Source organism: Mirounga leonina, unplaced genomic scaffold (genome assembly GCF_011800145.1).
Source record: "Mirounga leonina isolate KUSES-001 unplaced genomic scaffold, KU_Mleo_1.0 Mir_93, whole genome shotgun sequence".
Classification (NCBI taxonomy): Eukaryota; Metazoa; Chordata; class Mammalia; order Carnivora; family Phocidae; genus Mirounga; species Mirounga leonina.
Genome location: NW_023270854.1, coordinates 1,141,722 through 1,163,614, shown reverse-complemented (window position 1 = coordinate 1,163,614; position 21,893 = coordinate 1,141,722).

Below are 21,893 nucleotides of genomic sequence, written 5' to 3'. Positions count from 1 at the left end.
CTCCAAAGAAAGGGACGGAGAGGGCGGGAATCCGGGCTGTCCTAGTCAGCGTCGGCTTGCCCCTTCCGTCATCCTCCACAGAACTATGGTCCTGGGGGCCGTGGGTCCACTCCAGGGGAAGCAGAAACTAATGAGCGAGAGCCTGGCCAGTGCCCCCTTCTCCACAGCCCCAGCCAGCAGGGACGCCCCCCTCGGCCGGGCAGTCCTCCTCTCCTGGACTGGGGACAAGGCCAGGAGTGTCCTGTAGGAGAGTGTGCAGTGTAAGAGGGATGAGCGACCCCCAGCCCCAGCCCTGGATGCTCTGCCAATGGGACACGCCCATCAGGAAGTCTCGAAAACTTCGTGGCATGCTTCTAGGAGCTTCAGGAAATGCAGGCACTTGGAAGATGCTGGAGAAGCAGCAGGACATGGCGCGGGAGGCACATCTGTGTTGGTCAGTGCCGGAAAGATAGCAAAGCCAAGGGGGCCACAGGCCGCCGCCCGCGTGCTCGCCAGGGCATGTCACCACAGGTGGGCCAGCCTCCCCGACACCGCGCGCCTGCATCGGGCAGGTGTGCAGATACCCGCGGGGACGGAATCTGCTTGGGAGGAAATGCTGTCCGTTTTGAAGGGCGGTTGCAGTTGTCAGACTCTAAGATGTGCGTCGCTCAGACTCTCAGAACATCCCAGCGCCTCCTCATCTGCATCCGACGCCGGGCCGACTCACCTGCTGCATGGTCTTCTGTCCCCAGCCCACCGCCCACCCTCAGCTCCAGGTGCAAGCCAGGGCCCGGGTCAGGGCTTACAGCCCACTCAGCCGCCACCTGCCCTTGTTTCCCTGACTTTTTTAGGCAATATTCAAGCGGATTCTGATTGGACACAGAAACCGGCAGTCCCTCGCCCCTCCCATCCTGCAGCCTTGGTTCAGACACCCGTGGATGTCCGCTCCTGGGGCTTGCTTCCCACCGCACCCCAGGCCCTGCTCTGCTCCCCTCCACTGAAACACCATCCAGTGCTTTTTGGGAAGGGGCCTATGATCTCATCCCTTCGTGCTTGTGACTTCTCAGCAGGAGCATCCTGAGTGTCCATGAGTTGAGAGCACAGGATAATCAGATAGCAGACACAGTCTCATGGGGTTTCTGTGGGATCTTTCAGCAGTCAGGAGCAGGAATGCGTGGTGCTTCCCACCTAGGCTCCCATGTGGGGAGGGGACCACCGTGCACAAGTCCGAGTCACAGACATCTGCAGAAGCCCAGCCGTCTGCGGGCAGCTGGTGCGGGGGGTCCTTGCAGGGGACCCTGGATGGTGAGATGAGACTTGGAGGCCTTGTCCACCTCATCCACGGAGGATGGTTTCTGGCAGCAGCAAGGAGGGATGCCGAGAGGGCTGCGTCCGGGCAGGCACTGAGCCCAGAGCATGGCCGCAAGCTGGCAAAGCAGCCCTCAGAACACACGAAGCCCCTTCATTGGAGGGAAGATGCATGTGGGCGCCCACCGCAGGAGAAGGGCCGGGTCTCCGGATGGTCTGTCGGTGGGCAGCACAGTCCCCCCCGCGGTGCCATCAACCGGCCGTCTGTAACCCCAGTGCAGGGCTGTGTCCAGGGCTCCTAGGCCACGGGGCTCAAACCCACCCTTTCAGTGCAGTGAACTGGAGGTCTTTTTAATGCACCAGGAATACAGCTCCCTCGAGGAAGCTGACGTCTGAAAGCCCCACGTAAGAGCCTCTCCAGATCCTCTTCTGCTGTGCCCGATTGACCGGCCACTGTGACAGATCCGTCTTAAGTTTAGGGAAGTAGCGTTTAATTCTGATCCACATCAAGAGCAGGAGGCAAGGAAGCTGAGCTGTGAGGGCTCCTCGGAGATGGCGCAGCCCGGCGACCCGGGCTCGTCCTGCCCAAGGCGTGTGCTGGGCTCTGCGACCTCCTTGGGCGCCTCCCTGTGGGAAGCAGCCCTTCCGTCCAGCTACTTCCCGGAGGTCGGCCCAGGAGCTCGGCTTCCCACACCTGCACCGAACGCCCGTCTTCTTCAGTCAAAAGGAATCCCACTCTGTTTCCAGAAGGCTGCTTCTCATTAATGAAACCATTATAATTAAGAATTTTAAAATGCAAGAAATGTGAAATTCAGAAGTCCAACTGCGGCTGCAAGGTAATTATTAGCTTTCTGATTATAACTGTGTCTTACCTATAATCCTGTTCCCTTGCTCATTAGTGTTATTACCGACATTGCTGGAGTCTGATACCAAACGACAACGAATTTCCATCCACTGAAAGAGCACTTAGCTGAGCCGCCTCCTCTCTGTGTCCACTTGGCCACAAATGAGCCCAGGAAGGAGCCCTACACAGAAAAAGAGTCATAAAGATGCGGTCCGCGTGGGGTGGAAGCCGCAAGCTGGGCCCCTCGCCCGTGAGTTGGGGAGGGAGGGTGGAGATGGGTGGCCCGCGGCTGACACCCTTGGGGAAGGTCGACTTCTTCCAGAAGGTACTGCGCACTTTAAAAACAGCTGGTTCCCGCTTGGCTCCGACGTCCTTTCTGTGCGCGTGCTGGACGGGCAGGGTCACGGGAGGCCCGTTGGAAACTCCACAGGCGTCGGGGCCCAGGCCACTGTCCTGCCGGAGGCGCGGTGCTGAGCTCGCCCAGGGCACGGGCGCCCTGTCCCCACAGACGATGGCAACCAGATCTGCGGCGGAAGGACCTCACCTCGTGCCACGTGCCGCGCCCTGTCACTGTGACTCTGCGGCCGACTTCCAGCTCCGACAGGCTCCGGCCGGTCTGCCTCCAGGCACCCTGGTGTTTCCTTACCTTCTCAGGAGCGCCTCCGGGACTGACTCACACCGATGCCAGGCATGGGGAGCTTTCCCAGCAGCCTGCCAGGGCCCGCGGGGCGTGTGGACGGTGAGGCCGCCTCGCCCAGGAGAGCCCCCCAGCGCCCGCTGCCGCCACCGGGACTCTGTGCGCCGGGTCACCCGAGAGCCGGGCACCATCACCGAGAGACGGAGCCACTTCCTCAGCCTCCCTCCTCCTCCTCCTCCCGACCCTCGAACGCACCTCCCCACAGGCTCCGTTGACGGGAGGGCACCACAGCCATGACGTCTTGCGTGTCCCCCGCCGGCCACGCCACCCGCTGGAGTCCCACCACGTGCTGAATGTCGAGGGACACCGTGGCTGATGAAGAAGCCACCAGCGCAGCCACACCCAGAAGAACCAGGATCTCCTGAAGTTCGCGGGCGTCAGGCGGCCTCCCAACTGCTCGTCGCAAATCCAGCCCAAGCCACGTGACGCTCCCGAGAAAATCCTGAGGTAGAGCGAGGCTCAGCACCAGATGCCCGTGAGACGGGCCACCCGACCACGTGACAGCAAAGCTCGCCTGTTGCATTTAGTGTCCCATTTAAAATAACTGAGGTAAGCTTCGATCACCACACTTATCATCGCTTAACGCGCAAGTGACCGTGATGCGTGCTGCCATTCCACATGTGTATCCGGGGTGCGAGAAAGGGAACGTGACTTTTGGAAAAACCTGTCTCAGCTCCTGCAGTTCTGTGGGCTAGTTCGTCCATCTGTGACAAGGGTGTGAGGACGCGGCCCCCACGTCTCGGCCCTGTGGCACACGGTGGGGGGACATCTGAGCGGCTCGGAGGGGCAGCGGTGGGGTCGTCCCCGAAGCCTCTGTGTGCTTGCGCAGTCAGCCGCACGCAGACGCTCTAGTGGGAGACCCTCTTCTGTTTGCAGGAGCATCGTCCTGCACGCCGTGTGCACATAATCACGCTGTGGAATAGTCAACGGTGGGGAAAGCTCACAGTCGCTAAATGGTTGGGTTAGCTGGCTAGTTCCCAACGTGGCGAAGCTCTCATAAGGAGGACAAATATACACATAAGAAGGCTTACGGGGGACGCACCAAACTCTGAGGGGCCCTATCTCTGCGTGTTCCTTCCTTTTTGGTTTCCCACGTTTTGAGACCTGCTCACGGGGACACTTACCAGTGTCACCAGGAAGCAACAGAGAACCTGTCAGGTGTGTTGTTCGAAAGGCACTATCGCTCAGTCACCAGCACCTACCCCCTCTCGCGCTCTAAGGATTTCCGCATCCCTGAGAAAGACTCTCAGTCACGCAACAAATGGAGAATATTGTTCTTCTTCCTGCCTCGAGAGTGAGCAGAGTCCACTTTCCAGCAGTGACAGTGACCCATGGTGTTCTGCCCATCACCAGTCGGTGCAGGTCCATGCATGGGAAGTAAGAGACCCTGAAAGTGGATTAAGGGGCACCTGAGTGGCTCGGTCATTAAGCATCTGCCTTCGGCTCAGGTCGTGATCTCAGGGTCCTGGGACCGAGTCCCCGCATCGGGCTCCCTGCTCAGCGGGGAGCCTGCTTCTCCCTCTGACCCTCCCCCCCCAAATAAATAAATAAAATCTTTTTAAAAGGGGGGGCACCTGAGGGGATTTCGAGGTGGGTTTAGGAGAGAATGGTCAGAGGGAAAACACCCCATGTCTGGAAGGGAGCCTGGCACACCTGTCTGCCCCTGACCACACGTATGAGAGGGACAGATGGTTCAGGGTCACTCAGGCTGGAACCACCAGCCACACGTCCCCAGCCCTTGCTTCCAGCTCGAACACAATAGGAACAGACAGAGAAAGTGCTCGCTCCTTCTTCCAGCACACATGCCTCCCAAACCCCAGCGGCCAGGTCAGGGGCACAGGGACCCAGAGGCCCCTGGAATCGGGGTGGGGTGGCCGCACAGGCACGCAGAGGGGTGCAAGGGCTGTGCATCCTGTGACCGCAATCCGTGCAAATCCCGGTCAGATTTAGAAACGGATCCGCAGTGAGAGATAGACCTCGGTCAGCTCCTGGTAAAGCCATGAGGATTTCCTGATGACACCGCCACTCTTCCGGGAAATTAATGTTAATTGCTGTCTAGACATTTTATTACGACAGCCGGGCACTGGGCATCTCCTGTTTCACACATGAAGCTCCCCAGCAGCCTGAGTCACGCGTTTCCGGGGAAGAGCACAGCATGGCTCCGAGGGCGGGTGACCGCGACTCTGGGCCCCACTCCCCAGATTCCACGGGGCCTGGGCACAGCTCCACGTTGACCTGATCACTCTGTGTCTGCATACCCGGGAGCCCACCTTGCCTCGGCTCCTTAGAAAAATCAGCATTGTGGCAATTGGCCAATGCCAGTCAGCGAATGCTGGTGGCCCAGATACGGCCAGAACCACACCATATCCCAGGCGGTCCTCAGGAGTGACGGAAGCGGAGTCCGAGTTAAGCCCTGTTCCTGGCGTCATTCTGTAAGACCACGTCAACACGGACCCCTAAAGCCCTGCATGCCCCCAGAAGGGCGGATTAAGGAAAGGGAGCCAAGCCCCAGCAACCCCAACTGTTCCTCCCCAACACAGCAAAAGCAGCACCCCTTGGCAGGATCCCGCCAGGTGGGGGGCTCCCTGTGACCTCAGCCACACCCACTCTGACTCTCTCTTTTGAAAAACACCTTCTTTGTCCCGAGCACCACGGTTCTGTCCTGCTAAGTGACGTCACCTCTCCGATCTGCCTCAGCGTGTGCGTGATGGTCCAGGCCGTGTGTCACCGAGCCGCCCCACGTGTCACGTGGTACCCCACCGATCTCGCAGACAAGCCTGTCAACAAGGCTATAAGCATGCCGTCCCCAGTCTGTCCACAGCATAGGCCGACTCCAGCCGGCAGCGGAGAAGGCCCAGGAAGGCCCATTCTGGGGTCTGCCCACAGCGGACCCTCCGCATGTGGCCCCCCTGCACACAGCGATATGGGAGACCTCGCAGGCAGGTGCACTTTTATCATCTGAAACCACCTACGGGAGCAAAGAACTTCAGTAATCAGAGAAAAGTGCCCTTGATTTACTTTGACTTGCTTTCTTGTCTCTAAAAATTTTATTGAGATGATTTACACGCCATAAAGTTGAGCTGAATGCACCCAATTCAGTATCTTTCCAGATTCTCAGAAGTATGCAGCCATCGCTAACTGCTAATGCTAGAATATTTTTACCACCCCAGAAAGAAAGCTTGTACCCCCTCCCAGGCAACCCCTGACCTACTTTCTGTGTGTAGATTTGCTTTTCTGTGCATTTTGTATAAATGCTGTCATACGCTATGTGGTCTTTCCCTGAGCAGGACGTGTCTGAAGTCCCTCCGGGTCCGAGCTTGTGGGACATCTCACTCCTTTTGTGGCTGTGGGATGTGCCATGCACACGTCGTCTGTCCGCTCATCAGCTGAGGGACACAGCGTGTCGGTCATCTCCACTTCCGGGCTCTGCTGCTTAATGCTGCTATGACCTCGTGCACACCTTACATGGATGCGTGCACTCACTTACCTTGGGTGTCCCGGGGAGTGGGGCCACAGCGCCACGTGGTGACTCTGTTTAGTGTTTTGGGGAACTCTGCTGAGCGTCAGGCCTTCCCAGAACCCCTCTCGGTTTCTCTCTGTCTCACTCTGTGGGGGAGCAGAGATGCCACCTGCAACTTCCATCCTGGTTTGCACGTTGCAAAGCCCCAGCAACACTCTCCAGTCCTCCCCAGCGTGCAGGAGCACAAGTCCCAATTAACCCGAGTTAGCACAAGTGTGGCTAAAGGGACGGGACAATGGGTGTTGTTTGATTTCCTGATCCACGAAGGGTCCCGAGAAGGGGCCTCCGTCTGAAATGACCTAAGAGGCACTTGTCCCAGAGGCTAAGTTGAAGCATCTCAGTGACGTGAGGGCTTTTTATTCCAATGCTTTGTACATTCCTTTTATGCGTAATCTGTTCCTAACAAGGTACCTGCTTTCGCTAATTCTTTTCTTCTGAAAAAAGCAATGGGAAAGCGTTGATGTTCACCACTCTTGTTTGCAGGCCACGAAGAACACTTGTTTTTCACAAGCTATAGACAAGAAGAAATGTAGTAATTCCATCCTAACATTATGATTCAGAAAACCAGGAGCTCAAGTCTGAGAACGCAATGATTCTGCAAACTGTCTTTTCACTTGCAGCTTTGCAAAAACACCTCCTCCCATTTTTGGAGATAGTCCCCGCTGAGCCCTGCAAATGCCCTGCTCATGGGCCGTGCCTCCCATGAGCGGAGGCCTGAGCACTGCTCCCCCATCAGCGAGACACGGCTCAGCTACCGGGTGTCGGATTTTTGTAACCAAGTCAAGCGAGTGAATAGAATCATTGTGCAAATAAGAGCCCCTGGTCTTGTGATGCTTTCTTTCACGGCCGTCAAGGAAAAGCCAACCACGCACTGAATCTGCCCAAGCAACGCACTAAGGAACCAGGAGAAGGGCACAGGGCACCGTGCGTGGTTTTCCGAGTGCCGACTTGTCCCCACAGGGGCCCCGGGAGGTGGTGCCCGCCCCCTCGGGGCTGCTCCCATTCACGCCGGCCGCTTCCTGCCGGTGTCCGTCTCCAGCGTCCCAGGTCTGGGGGGCAGTGCCGGCCCTGCCCCGGCTGCGCTCCGCGGGAAGAACCAGCATGCGATCCACACAGGTCACCAAGACCCGAGCGTCCCCGGCCTCACTCCGAGTACGGAGCTGACTCAGGCAGCGGTGCTCACCACGGCCGTTGGGTACCAGGCCCGTGACCGGGGGCTGTTGGGGCTCTGCGAGCACCCAACAGCATCCTGGCCTGTGGGGCCGGTACTTGAGGGGGTTTCAGCGCAGCCCCCGCCCGCACGGCGCAGCTCGGTAGCACATCTACAGACAACAGCAGCAACTGCGAGGGCGTCCCAATCACGCTGGGCATGGCGCCCCTCACCTCAGCTGACCGGGAAGAGCTCATTCAGTCCGCCAACCACGCCTGCTCGTGGCGCGGCCCGGTCCCGGCACTGGGGCGACCAGGATGAGGTGGACGGGCAGGCAGCGCCCCACGGAGCCAACACGCAAGCAGACACACCAACAAAACGCTGTCGGTTTGTGTGCGTGATGGGAAGCAGGGGGATGAAGAGAGCTGGGTCTGCTCTACGGCCGAGGAAGGCGCTGCCATCACCCGTCTGCAAGAGCGGACCCGGGCCTCGGGAGGCGGAGTCGCCCAGCCGTGCAGAGCTGGACCCACGGCCGCCACGCTGCACCACCCCCGCCACGGGCACCCCACGAGCACCCCGCACCCAGAGTTCTCACCCTGCCTCCTGGAGAGCCAGCTGACCCCCCAGACCCCTACCCATGCCCTCGGCTGTGAGATTTCTGCTTTCTCAGCACACGTGAGCGTGCAAGCCTTGTGTCCTCCGCAGACCACATGTGGCTGCACCTTCTTCGAAATCCAGCGCGTCTGGTCAGCCACTAAATACTGACTGGTCACAATTTCACCAGGAAGAAGCTGCACAGAAAAGCGAGACCACACTGCCACAGCAGAAACAGCCACGCGCTGGGTCCCGGGGCTCCACATTCCCTGCGGTGCCAGGCCACGGGGCGTTCGTCGGCTGCCACCGCCTAGCAGAGGAGAGCCTGAGCATCCACGTCCGAACTTCTGCCGCAAAAGGAGGAGAGTGAAACACTCAGCAGCTTCACGGCTCCCTCTTCTTTCCTTCTCTCAAACTCAGTGTCGTACATTCAGCAACGTCCTAACTTCTCTCTTGTGCCAGCTGCGCGAGCCAGCAGGAGCACAGAGGAACAGGAGACCGTAAGAGGTGTCAGCGCGCGGGGGCTGCCGCTCTTCCCCAGCTCCCGCGCCGGCCACCCCCCGCCGCTTGGCCCGCGGAGGCACCGAGGAAGGGGAGCTCGACACAGCTGTGCAGGTGTGGGCAGCCCCTCGCCTCCCCTGCCGGCCCCGCCAGCCGAGCGTGCCACCAGCACCAAGCCCAGGGGCCCCACCGCCACCGTCCTGTCCCACGGGGCCTGCAGCTCCGCTGTCGAGAATGGCCAGTGGGGCTCTCGGGACCCCCGCTGCCCTCCCGGCCGCCCCCGCTGCCCCGCCTGCCGTGCATGGTGTCCCTGCTCCCCTCTGCCTGTCTGCAAATCCCGCCAGCTGGCTCATAGCTCTGATGAACTGAGACGAGTGTATGCCGAGCTTGGCGTTCACGGGAACTGTGGGCCTTTCCGTGGGTTGAAACTGCTCGGGTCCTTTTTCTCACTGCTTTGGGCTTCTTTTGTCTTTGGGCTTTGTATCTTCTGGTGTTTTGTTCCATGATGCCTTATTTCCTTATTTCCTCTTAAAATGTGTTTTGCCTTTTATCCATTTTTATCTTCTAAACTCCTAGTATGTTTCTCACAGAACTTATTTTTATTTTTCCTCCTTCATTTCATCTTCCGCCCTCAGTCCCCATGCCCAGTACCCACACCACCGCGGCCAGTCAGTTCCGTTTCTGGGAATGCCTCCTGACCTCACACATGACCCCAGGCCAGCTCCTGGTGCATAAACACACGCTCACACATGCTCACACGCACTCACATGCTCACACACGCTCACACGCGCTCATACGCTCACACGCACTCACATGCTCACACTCACATGCTCACGTGCACACACTTGCACACTCACACTCACATGCATGTGTGCAAGGCTCACACTCATGCTTGCACGCTCACACTAACATGCTCACACTCTCACATGATCACACGCTCACACACGCTTAAATGCTCACACATGCTCACAGTGCTCACAAACATGCTCACACTCACACATTTACTGTCTTATACACTCACACACTCACATGTGTGTGTGCACAGGCTTACACTCTCTCATGCTTGCATGCTCTCACACTAACATGCTCTCACACTCTCACATGATCACACACTCACACTTAAATGCTCACACATGCTCACAGTGCTCACAAACATGCTCACATTCACACATTTACTGTCTTGCATACTCACACTCCTTCCATCTCACACATCCCCACATCCCCCACTACCCATCCCAGTGCACTGTCATTTTGGGGTCATCCAGGGAGAGAAAATTTTTAAAGGAGAAATAGATATTACACTAAGTGAAATAAGTCAATCAGAGAAAGACAATTATCATATGATCTCATTGATATGTAGAATTTGAGAAACAAGGCAGAGGATCATAGGGGAAAATTGAAGTCCTCCCCTCGCCCCCTCCCTGAGACCCCCCTCAGGATCCTGACAGAGATACTACCAACCATTTTGTTCCTAACTTTTAAATGTTTAGCAGTTCAACATGTTGGGTTTTTTTTAATTTTATTATGTTATGTTAGTCACCATACAATACCTCATTAGTTTTTGATGTAGTGATCCACGATCCATTGTTTTCGTTAACACCCAGTGCTCCATACAGTACGTGCCCTCCTTAATACCCATCACCGGGCTAACCAATCCCCCCTCCCCACTCCCTTCTAAAACCCTGTTTGTTTCTCAGGTCCATAGTCTCTCATGGTTCATCTCTCCCTCCGATTCCCCCCTACATTTTTCCCTTCCTTCTCCTAATGTCCTCCATGCTATTCCTTATGTTCCACAAATAAGTGAAACCATATGATAATTGACTTTCTCTGCTTGACTTATTTCACTTAGCATAATCTCCTCCAGTCCCATCCATGTTGATGTAAAAGTTGGGTATTCATCGTTTCTGATGGCTGAGTAATATTCCATTGTATATATGGACCACGTCTTCTTTATCCATTCATCTGTTGAAGGGCGTCTCGGCTCTTTCCACAGTTTGGCTATTGCGGACATTGCTGCTATGAACATTGGGGTGCATATGGCCCTTCTTTTCACTACATCTGTGTCTTTGGGGTAAATACCCAGTAGTGCAATTGCTGGGTCATAGGGTAGCTCTATTTTTAATTTTTTGAGGCACCTTCATACTGTTTTCCAAAGTGGCTCTACCAACTTGCATTCCCACCAACAGTGTAAGAGGGTTCCCCTTTCTCCACAACCTCTCCAACATTGGTTGTTTCTTTCCCTGTCCATTTTTGCCATTCTAACTGGTGTTAGGTGGTATCTCACTGTGGTTTTGATTTGAATTTCCCTGATGGCTAATGATGATGAACATTTTTTCATGTGTCTGTTAGCCATTTGTATGTCTTCTTCAGAGAAGTGTCTTTTCATATCTTCTGCCCACTTTTTGACTTATTTGTTTTTTGGGTGTTGAGTTTTTTAAACACAGAACTTTTTAGACTTAAACATCACAGGCCGTTTTCCATGCCGCTGGGCGTAACTCCAAGGGCACTCAGTGAAACTGGCACCGTGGGAGCAGGAGAGTCTAGGGGTGCGGGGGCTGGGAGAGAGTCCACCCGGCAGTGTGGACGGGACGGGAGGCAGAGCAGCAGCTTCTCCGAAGCCCTGAGGCAGATGCCGGGCCAGCTCGGAGGCCCTGGGGGATCGGCAGGGCGACACCCCACGGTAGAATCACAGACACTGTGCGGCCCCTTGCAGGCGCCCAGGACAGAGCTGGGAGCAGGTCCTGTTCTTGCTGACCAATCTGACCGAGAGGAGCACGCCGTGGGGTGGGTGGGCTGTGAGCCACGCGCTGGCTCGCGCTCTCGCTTCGGGGACGCCACACGTGCAGCTGGGCTGTTGGCACCCTCCTATCAGGCGAGGACACCTCGGCAAGCCGCCCCTGCAAACGGCAGGGCTGAGAGTGGACGTCAGGGGGAGGAACTCTGCAGGGACTCTAAGCACCTGCCGGAGTCCAGAGTCGTCTTGCTCACAAGCGCCTCCCGCTAGGTTCGGAAGTCCTGATGGTCAGCAGCTGGGTCGGGCCACACAGATCGGACAGGTGCCTGCAAGATGGGGTCTCACATTTCCCAAACCAGTGTGGCCTGTGTCTCATTATCATTGGCCTTTAAAGCCCTGTGGGCAAAGTGGCCACCACCTTCATGGGACAGGAACCCGACACCCTCAGCCTCCCCAGGGGCCAGCTTTGCTCCCCACCTCTACCCCTCCAACCCGCTACCCCCTCCATGGCCATGCCGGGTGCTGGGCCAGGATTCCACAAAGCAGCAGCTTCTGGTCCCGGATGTAAATCAGGCTCCTGGGAAGCTTTGTCCTTGAAGATGATCATCTCTGGCCAATCAGCATAAGCTCTGATATTGGATTAGATTAGAAATCACATAATAATATCAGAAATCATAACAGAAGTCAGTTTCTCAGGACATCCTCTTTCTATCGCAGAAACCAAAAAAATCCCCCTTCAGATGTTCCACATTTGCCTTAAAAAGCTGTAGGAATATAAAATTATCTGGGAGATGCCGAACGAGATAATTGATAAAAGCAGATGCTTTATAATCAGGAATCCTAGCCTTGACCTTCAACTGCCCTTGAGACCTTGGACAAACTCTGGAATTTCTGCAAGCCTCAGCTGTAAAATGGGCTTGTTCCTCAACTGGAAAGGCCGCTGTGAGGATGAGAAATTATATATATTACTCACATAAGCAGGGACTTCTATCATTCTTTTATTTTGATTATGCTCATCAAAACATGAAAACCAAGCTGCATGAGTCTGAGATGCTCTTTTCATATCAGTGAGGACAATTTCATAATTGACCATGTTGACATATTTACACTCATGTGAAGTGGAAGGAGGCACACCATTGCTGCATTTTTCATTAGCAATCAGAGTGGTTAGAAACTTTGTGCATTCACAGATACTTTGCAAATCATATTTGTATGCATACAAAAGATATTTGGAAGTTCTCTGTCAAAGGAAATTTCCTTCAACTGTACAAAGAATGTTCCAATATGTGATTAAGATGTTTTTACCCTGGGCATTATCTGGTTGATATCTTTATAGCCTGTGGGCATATTTAGAAGTGTCACAGAATGAAATTCCCAGTCATTATAATTTATAGTGGATTTTAGATAAGCAATAGGATGTAGGTTCACTCAAAACTTTCCCCGTGAAGGGCCAGACTCTAAGCAATTCTGGCTTTGTGAGCCAGACATCTCGGTCACAGCTTCCCTATGGTGCTGCCAAACAATGAGCAGCCCCAGTGATACATAAATGGATGTATGCTGTGTGCCAATAAAACCTTATTTTAGACACTGAAATTTGAACTTCATATGATTCTCACTTGTCCAGAAATTTAATTCATCTTCTGATTTTTTCGTCCATTAAAAAAATGGAAAAACCATTTTGAGTTTGCAGGCCATGCAAACGTAAGCAGCCAGCTGGATTTGCCGTTCTCCAACCTAGAAGATTATTTAGTATTTAATCGGATTCTCCATAATATTCCCAGTTCATATTTGCATGAGCAGAAAATGTCAATTTATGTATTAAAAATGTGAAATGTCTTGCTGTAAACCTCAGTTATCCATTTAACAACCCAAAATAAGCAAGCCTCATGTCTGGACAAAATGAGTTCTGATCCGGATCTGTGGGATCCAGTGGTGGAGACACAAGTCCCAGGTTTCTCCTGAGCTCACAAGGGAGGGGTTTGGGATTGCAGGGCAGGGGTGTGGGGTAGCCTGGGCGGAGCTGGACGGGGCACCCCGGCCTTCAGAGGCTGGAAGGCCAAGGAGGAAAGGCCCCGTCCCGTGAATCTCCCAGGCTCTCTGGCCCCAGAGCAGCTTCAAACTCAGGAAGTCAGCCACCCTCTGGCCTCCAGCTCCGTGGCCTCATGTCCCGTGGCCTTGGCCTGTTCTCCCAGATCCCATCCCTAACACCCCGGTGGTGTGGTCCTACCAGCTCCATGGCAAGCCCCCCTCCAGCCACACAGACCCATGACGCCCGGGCAGGTCACCCCGTGTCGCCTGGCATACCATAAGCAGTTGGGGTGCGGAAGGTCTAAGGCCTCAGAGAGACGTCTGAATGTCCTGTAGCGGCCGCTGACTTTGTGCGGGTTTTCCCACCGCCAACTTTGAAAGCCTTTATGATGGCCTCAGTCAAAATCAGAAAACGTTGAGAAAGGTTTGCTAGAAGGTGTTGCTTTTCTAGACATTTAATAACTGGGGTATGAAAGAGAAGCGCTAACACCCAAACTTTAATCAAAAAACTATGACAAGAATTAAACTGAAACTTAAATTGGGAAAAACAAGTTTCAACCTTTTTTGAAGAAATAAAAAGAGTAATGAGCAAGCATATCTCCTCAGGGAGTGTGTATGTGCGTGCATGTGTGTGTGTGTGTGTGTGTGTGTGTGTGTGAGCTCCGGTCTGTGTGAGTTCATGTCTGGGTGTGAGCTCATGTCTGTGAATTCATGCCTGTGTTTGGGTTCGTGTGTGTGAGTTCATGTGTGTATATGAGCTCCTATTTGTGTGCGAGTTCATATCTCTGAGTGTGAGAGTTCATGCTTGTCTGTGAGTTCATGCATGTGTGAGTTCATGCATATGTGTGGGTTCATGCATATGTATGAGTTCATGTGTATGTAGGAGCTCCTATCTGTGTGTGAGTTCATGTCTGTGAGTGTGTGAGTTCATGCATGTGTGTGAGTTCATGTCTGTGTGTGAGTTCGTATCTGTGAGTGTGTGGGTTCCTGTCTGTGTGTGAGTTCATGTCTGTGTGGGATCTCGTCTGTGAGCTCCTTTCTGCATGTGAGTTCATGCCTGTATGTGAGTTCATGCATGTCTGTGAGTTCATACATATATGCATGAGTTCATGTTTGTGAACTTGCCTGTGCATGTGAACCCACATCTGTGTGTGAATTCATGCATGTGTGTGAGTTCATGCCTGTGTGAGAGTTCATGCTTGTCTGTGAGTTCATGCATGTGTGTGTGAGTTCATGTCTGTGAGCTTCTGTCTGTGTGTGGGCAATCTGTGTGTGAGTGCATGTGTGTGAGTTCAGGTGTGAGCTCTCCTCTATGAGCTCCTGTGTGTGAGTTCATGTCTGCAAGTGTGAGCCCACATCTGTGTGTATGAGTTCATGCATGTGTGAGTTCATGGGTATGTGTGAGTTCATGCGTGTGTGTGTGAGCTGTCTGTGTGTGAGTTCTTGCGTGTGTGTGAGCTCCTGTCTGTGACTGTGAGCCCACATGTGTGGGGGTGACTATGTCCCTCCGTCCCTGCATCTCAGCACCTTGCCGTGCCCGTGAGAGTCGGCCGTGAAAGCACAGTGACTGTTGCCAGCAGGCTCTCTAACTGGACGCTAGGTGCATGAGAGGAGAGCGGCATGGCAGGAGCAGCAGGTGATGGGCTGTAGCCTCTGCTGGGGCAGGAGACACGCAACCAGGCTGACGTCAGCATGCCCGTGGCGTCCTGCCCACACACGCCTGTCAGCACTGCTTGGGACAGGATGGAGCCCTGACTCCTCTCACACCTCATGTCATATCTCAGGCCTCCTGGGGCTCTTTCCTCTGAAAAATAATAAAAACAATTCTCAGACTGCACTTGTAAGTGCGTTTCTTACTTATTGCATGGACTGGAATTTCCCACACAATTTAAAACAGCAGTTCTCACCCTGGGAAGACCCTTCATGCTCTTCAAAAGTAGTGAGGGTCCCAGCAAGCTTTTCTTCATGCTGATTGATACCCTATCAATATTTATCACATCAAAATTGAAAACTGAGAGGTCTTTAAAATACCATTCCTTTATTTGAGAAGAACAATAATGAAGCCATTACATATTAAGGAAAAATAAAATTTTTATCAACAGATTATATTTTCCAGAACCAATAAGGAGTCACGGGAAGCTCTAAGGAGGACATGGACGGGGCCAGCCCACCCTCACGGCCTGCCCTTGGCCTGCATGCAGGACCTCCCTGCCTGGCCTCGTCCCCACCTTGCTGCTGGTGTCTTGCCCACATCTCCACCACCTCCCTCTTGCCCTGGAGAAATCCTCTGAGTCGGGATGCGCAGGGATGATATGCAAACTTCCAGTCTATGAATTTCCCCTTTATGACTGTTTAGGTGTTGGGATGTAAGACCCCACAGATGCCCCAGAATATCTGGTCTGAGGCGCACTTGCCTAGGCGGGGCTTGCTCCCCAGACCACACCAGCCCTGCCGTTCTACCTCCAGGCGCGCCCGCCTGCTGTGTCCTGCCTCTATTTCCCAGCATTTACCATCACCAGATTGTAGGTTCCACGAAACCAGCCTGGCGCCCATCTCGTTGGGAGGTCTGGCACCCTGCGGCCCCATCAAGAGCCCTAATTGATGTTCTGAAGGAAGGAAGGCGGGAAGGAGTGTGGCGCGCTCTCAAGCGGGTGTTCTGCCCCTCGCGGAGTGAAAGCCGGGCCCCGGCACCTGGCCTCTGGGTGCACGAGCATTGAGTCCCACTTCCCCGCAGTGATTTCTTTTCTCAGGCCACCCTTCAAACCCAGTGCAGCGGTTAGTCTGAATTAGGAATTAATGGCCTGAAAATGTCTACTTTCAAAAAGAAAGCCATTTTGTGCTCAGGAAGTGGGGAAATAGCCACGGTAACTTTCCCAAAGTGCCTCCAAGGGCAGGCGTGCCCTCCACCAGTGCCCATGGGTAAGGTGCGTCCAGCTAACGGCTGCTTTGGGGAAGCAGCAGGTGTAAATCCTCAGAGAGGGACACACACCCGAAACCTGCTTTTGGTCAAGTCCTGACTGTTCCGTGTTTCAGTCCAAAGGAATCTGCTTACTCCTGAGGTTGTCTGCCAAAGGGAGCCGAGGGATTGAAGCTGAAACTAACTTTCCAAACTCCCACAAAGCCGGTTCTCTCGTGGCCACAAAGGAGCCCTTCTGGGCCAACCACCACCAGACGGCCTGGGCGCTCCCCTCCCGCCAACGTGCCCTGGAGCAAGTTCCTTGTTTCCCACACCTTACGCGCTGGCTGCTCGGCTCCGCTCACATTTAGTGAGAGCACGCAGGCTACCTGTCAGGGCTGGAGACAGAAATCAGACTCTCTGTGGACAGGCTCATCGTGGACGGCACGGTGGGGCCAAGGGCCCTCTGGATGGACATGTTATTGAGCACAAAGGGAGAGGTGGGAGGTTGGGAGGTGCACTCAGCCGAGGGCAGGAGCAGGGACCCTGAGGAGAGGCTGACAGGCCGTCTGAGCTCCCCAGGAGTGGCCACACGTGGAACCAGCCTGCACCACACCTCCAAGCCACAGCCATGAGCAGTAACATTAACGTTACAAAAGTGAGTGCTGACCCCCTACAGTCTGACACGTGTATTATTAAGTTAAAGCTGGTGCTGGTGTGAGGAGACCGCCGCTCTCGGCACGTGGCCTGCCATGGCGTCCCCTGCATGCTGCGACACTTCGGATACAGGAGTAAGCCAAGGCACGTTGGCAAGGTGGCCACTCAAAGTGGCAGAAAGAAGTTCCCAATCTCCAAACACCAGCCAAGGAGCGTTTTTCGAGCTACGTTCTCCATTCTTGTACCTGAGGCCTTATTTCACATAACATCACAGAGAGATCGGTCGTTGGAGTGAGGGATCTGAATCAGAGCAGATCCCGTCACGTCGAGCCAGCTCACTGGCCTTCCGTTTTCCACACAGACACGCGCACGCAGGCACTCGTGGCCATGAGGGGCTCCCGCGACTTTGTTTTGTAGGCCAGGGTCCCACACTTTTTAAGCTGAGTAAAGCAAATCTTCTCCTGGATTGATCAAGGAATGACGCTTTTGTCCCGGCCTTTATCTTTGTCCGCAGTGCGTTCTGGTATCACTGTCCGTGATTGTTCCTCCTCTCCCCCGTTGACATGAAGTCACTCTGGTTTTCCAGACGAGCATTAGCTTGAGAAGTAGCAAAGAAAGGCAAAGAGGCTTAGCGGACCTGGGCCTACAGATTAAGTGCCTCTGCAGAGAGCCAGCCCAGATGTGGCCGCCGCATCCCTCCTCGCCCCTGGCAACAGCTGGGAGTCACACCCGGGCCCCTACCTTATGTCCCCAACGGTGATTGGGAAGAAAAGCTGCCTTCTTAAGGGCTCGGGTTTGGGTCGGAGGCATAATTTTCTGTTTACATTGTAGAAGGCCAAGCTCTGTGTGTTTTCATGACTGAAGGCAGGAGATAAAGATGAGTTTCTCTCCGGTCCGTGATGCCCGTGTTCACAACGACCCTTGGTGATGCCACTCGGCCCCGACCGAGTCAGAACGCTTGCTAACATTGAACTTTACACTTCTGATCAGGGCACATTAGCTTTTGAAGTTCAAAAAATTCAGAAAAAAGAAATATTCTCCACTATTAGTTGCTGGTGGACTCCAACAGATAGAAATGAAAGCATCAGACAATACGCTGTATTCACGGGGATGGGTCAGATTCTAAAAGGATTCAAAACTGTTCACTCAGATTCAGCAGATTAGTACAACCAATATGTACAGACTCTGACAACCCTGGAAGAAATCTGGACTCAAAAGCTGTCCCATCGAGGCACCCATTTATAAGCTACACGCTTGCCAATATAAGGCGGAAAATCTGCAATCGTTTGGGTTTTGGCTTAAGGCAGAGTTAACTTTTTTCCCTGTAACCCAGTTGTGATCTTTGGAAACAAAGTTATTGGCTATACTTTGGAGGAAAAACTCAGAAAATACCTATTCAACAAGCAGAAAGCTTCTCTGAAGACTATTCTCAAATCTGCCCCATTTTTCCAAACAGGCGTCTCTGGTTTCTTGCATGACTTTGCCCGCTGATCATTGGCCAACAGCCATCATGAGAATCTGCAGGTGCATGGAAGGCCGTGATGCTGGACACATTTCACTCAAAATATTGGACCACAGGGGCACCTGGTGGCTCAGTCAGTTAACCGTCTGCCTTCGGCTCAGGTCATGGTCCCAGGGTGCTGGGATTGAGCCCCACATCAGGCTCCCTGCTCAGCGGGAAGCCTGCTTCTCCCTTTCCCTTTGACCCTCCCCTGCTTGTGCTCTCTCTCTCTCTCTCAAGTAAATAAAATCTTTAAAAAAAAAAATATTGGACCATTAAAGAAACTCATAATATGGCACATGTAAAACGGTTTGTTGTAAGAGAGATCGCCTCTCAGGTAGCTGTTCCGAGGGCTTCGCCGCCCCGAGCACCTGCCGTGGCCGGGAGGCGTGTCGGGTCACTCGCGGGGGGACCGCTGCCGGGCAAACTGTGACACATGGAAGCCACAAAGGGGACAGTCAGACCTGACAAGAAATCAAGATGTAAAGACGAGGCATTCTTTTTTTAAACTGAGTTATAACTGGCGCACAACGTTTTCCTGGCTTCAGGTGCATGGCCTGGTGGCTCCATGTGCGTCTGTCCGGGAAGCAGTCACCACTGAAAGTCTGGGCAGTTCCTGTGTCCACACACCGTGACAAAACTCTCTTTCTCTTGTGAGAACAGTGAAGGTTGCTCTCGGCAACTTTCAAATATGCAACACAGTAATGGAAACTACAGTCGTAACCTAATAGAAATTATAAGATACACGCTTGCACTGCTACGTTTTATCTTTACAAGGATCTTTAAAAGCTGAGGTCTTCCTCAGAAGACCAAAGGCTATGTTTTCTGGATTACTGTCCGAGTTACAAGACGTCGCCTGAGCCCCTCAAAGCTCTCTGCTGGGTGAACAGTGACGGTGCGTCCTATGGGAGCCCGGGAAGCCCGCGCCGAGGCACAGACGGGCGCCGGCACACCCGCGAACGCCCGTCCTGGGGTGAGCGGGAAAGCAGCGGCCGTCAAGAGCGCTCTGTTCTGTTCTTCTGCATAAACTTGGACCTTGCTGACAGCCACCGTCTCATAGAATGAGGCACATCTCTGGAAGCGAACACACGCCCTGAAGTCCTGCTCCCGCAGTGTGCTGACCGCTCCAGCCGCGCGCCTCGGGAGGCTCCGTGGCTCTGGCCCTGGGGCCGTCCTGTGCGCAGGGAACAGCAGTGCAGGCTGGAAGCAAAGGGACATGGGGTGCGCAGGGAGTCACGGGCGCGCGGAAGGAGCCGAACCGTGGAGCCCACGAAAGGCTTCCTGGGGCCACTAGAAACTAAGGTGTTGGCAGCTAACTCTGAGCTCAACAAGCCAACATGTGAGTGAGAACCTGGCGGGAGCTGTCACTGGGGAATTTTTGTAAGTACTTTTTGAAAAGAAGACATCTTTTCCGAGCAACATGCCGTCTGTGGTTAGCCAATCAGTTCGTTTTCTTCTCTCCACTCAGGTACCACTCCTGCCCCTCCTGCTTCTCACTTTGGGGGACGAGAACAGGGAGAGGGTGGTCTCAGAGCTGCACCCAGCCCTTTGTGACAGGCCCCCGAGGCCCCCATGATGCACCCTACTCTTGTTCCCGGGAAGACAGGCAGCACGGAGGACGGCACTCGGTCCCTCCGCTGGGCTCTGTCCCTGCCACCAGGCTCTGGCCTGGAGCTGTTCTCTTCTCTGGGACCGTTGGGAGCCGGGGTCTGAGGGCGAGGTGGTTTCTGTCCCTGCAGCCAGGTACCTGGTCCAGGTACCCACACGTCTGGTTGTGCACGTTGCCCACCTTTCCCTTGGGGCATGAAGTGGCATTTCTCAGAGCAACACAATTCCCGCAAAGTCTCGCTGTCGCTTTCACGTTAAAGGTGATCGTGAGCAGCCAAGTCTGCTGGAGAATAGTGCCTGGAGCCCCGTGGGACATCCACGCGAGGAAAGTCATCTTGAAAAAGTGCCGCCAAAGAACGAAGTTTCCTCTGACGCGCAGATCAATTCATGGGAATTGACACAGTTCCGACTCCAGATCAGAGGACGAGTTCAGGCAGGTCCCGTAGTGACCCGTTGAAACCACGGGGGGAGATGGGAGCACACGCACACAGGCTAATCTTCGAAGGCTAATCTTCGAAGGCTAATCTTCGAAGGCTCAGACGAGGTGTTCAGGCCTCGCGGAGAGTGGGAGCACATGCACACGGGATGGGCTGCGGTGTCTGGACACAGAGGGATCCCTCTGCATTGGATTTTTTATTCTTCGCGAGCCGAAATAAACAGCTGAGCGTGTCACACGGTGCTCACGGGGCTCTGGACACGACATTCCTGCGGAGACCCTCCTGGTGCAGCTGACGCGCTGCTAAGTGTGGCCCTGGGGCCAAGGGCAGGACGCGGACGGGGTCTCAGGGACCCCGAGCAGGGCTCCCTCCCGAGGCGCGTCAGAACGTCAGAAGACCCTCACAGGGTGTGTTCGGGTGGACTCTACGCCCTCCTCGTTTTAAGGTCCTAGTGGGTAACTCTGTTCTCACACCCCGGGCTCCAGGTCTGTCTCTCCATGTCCCGTGTCTCTAAACCAAGACAGCCACCAACAGACACTAAATGGGAAAGACAGTAAACGCAGAAACTCCATGAAGCAAACAACCCAAATGTGATGTTAGTGTCACTCATGCAAGGACAGAGGAAGAGCCCACACGGGCTCCCCCGACTTCCCGACGTGACTCAGATTCCCCTCCCCGGGAACCGCGATCCCAGAACACCAAGTACACACGGGCAGCTGGGCCGTTTTAAGGGACACGCCCTCTCTGCCCATGGTCCCCATCAGACCCAGACCCCACAAGAACCCCCACAAAGAAAGACCAGGCACACAGCCGTCCCCGGTCTCAGGGGGAGAAGATGGAGGCCATCGATCAGAGGGGGCTGCCACGGAGTTTCCCCAGCATCATAGGGAGGCACTGCACTAACGTCTGACGAAAAGCTGTTAATAGGGATGGATATTCAGGTATAAACGCCATCAAACTTGGCTTCCAAACAAATGCAAATTTTATAGAATTAAATGTTCCTATGGATGCAAGTCAATATTTCTAAACAAATTCTCACCAACGAGTCATTGCTCTCAATCCCCTTGGGATTTCTGCAAAGAAAGTGTGCTGTGGGTGCCCCCGGGATATTTGGGGGCTACTCAGAAAATGTTCCTCTGGACAAATAAAGTTCGGGAAAATTTAGTCCAAAGAAGTTAAACAATTGCTTTCTTGCTCAGATGCCTGTCATTGGGATGTGTTTTCAAATCACTTTTCAGATGGAACCATTTCATTAAAACAGCCGAGGAGCAGCAGGGCCAACACAAAATCTGACTACATTTTAACAAGTCAGATGCGGAAACACCAGACATTTCTGAAGATGCCTACAAGTGCTCCACACTGTCGAGGGGGGATCCGGGGACAGGTGCTCCATGCTGTCGAGGGGGGAGGGCGGGACAGGTGCTCCACACTGTCAAGGG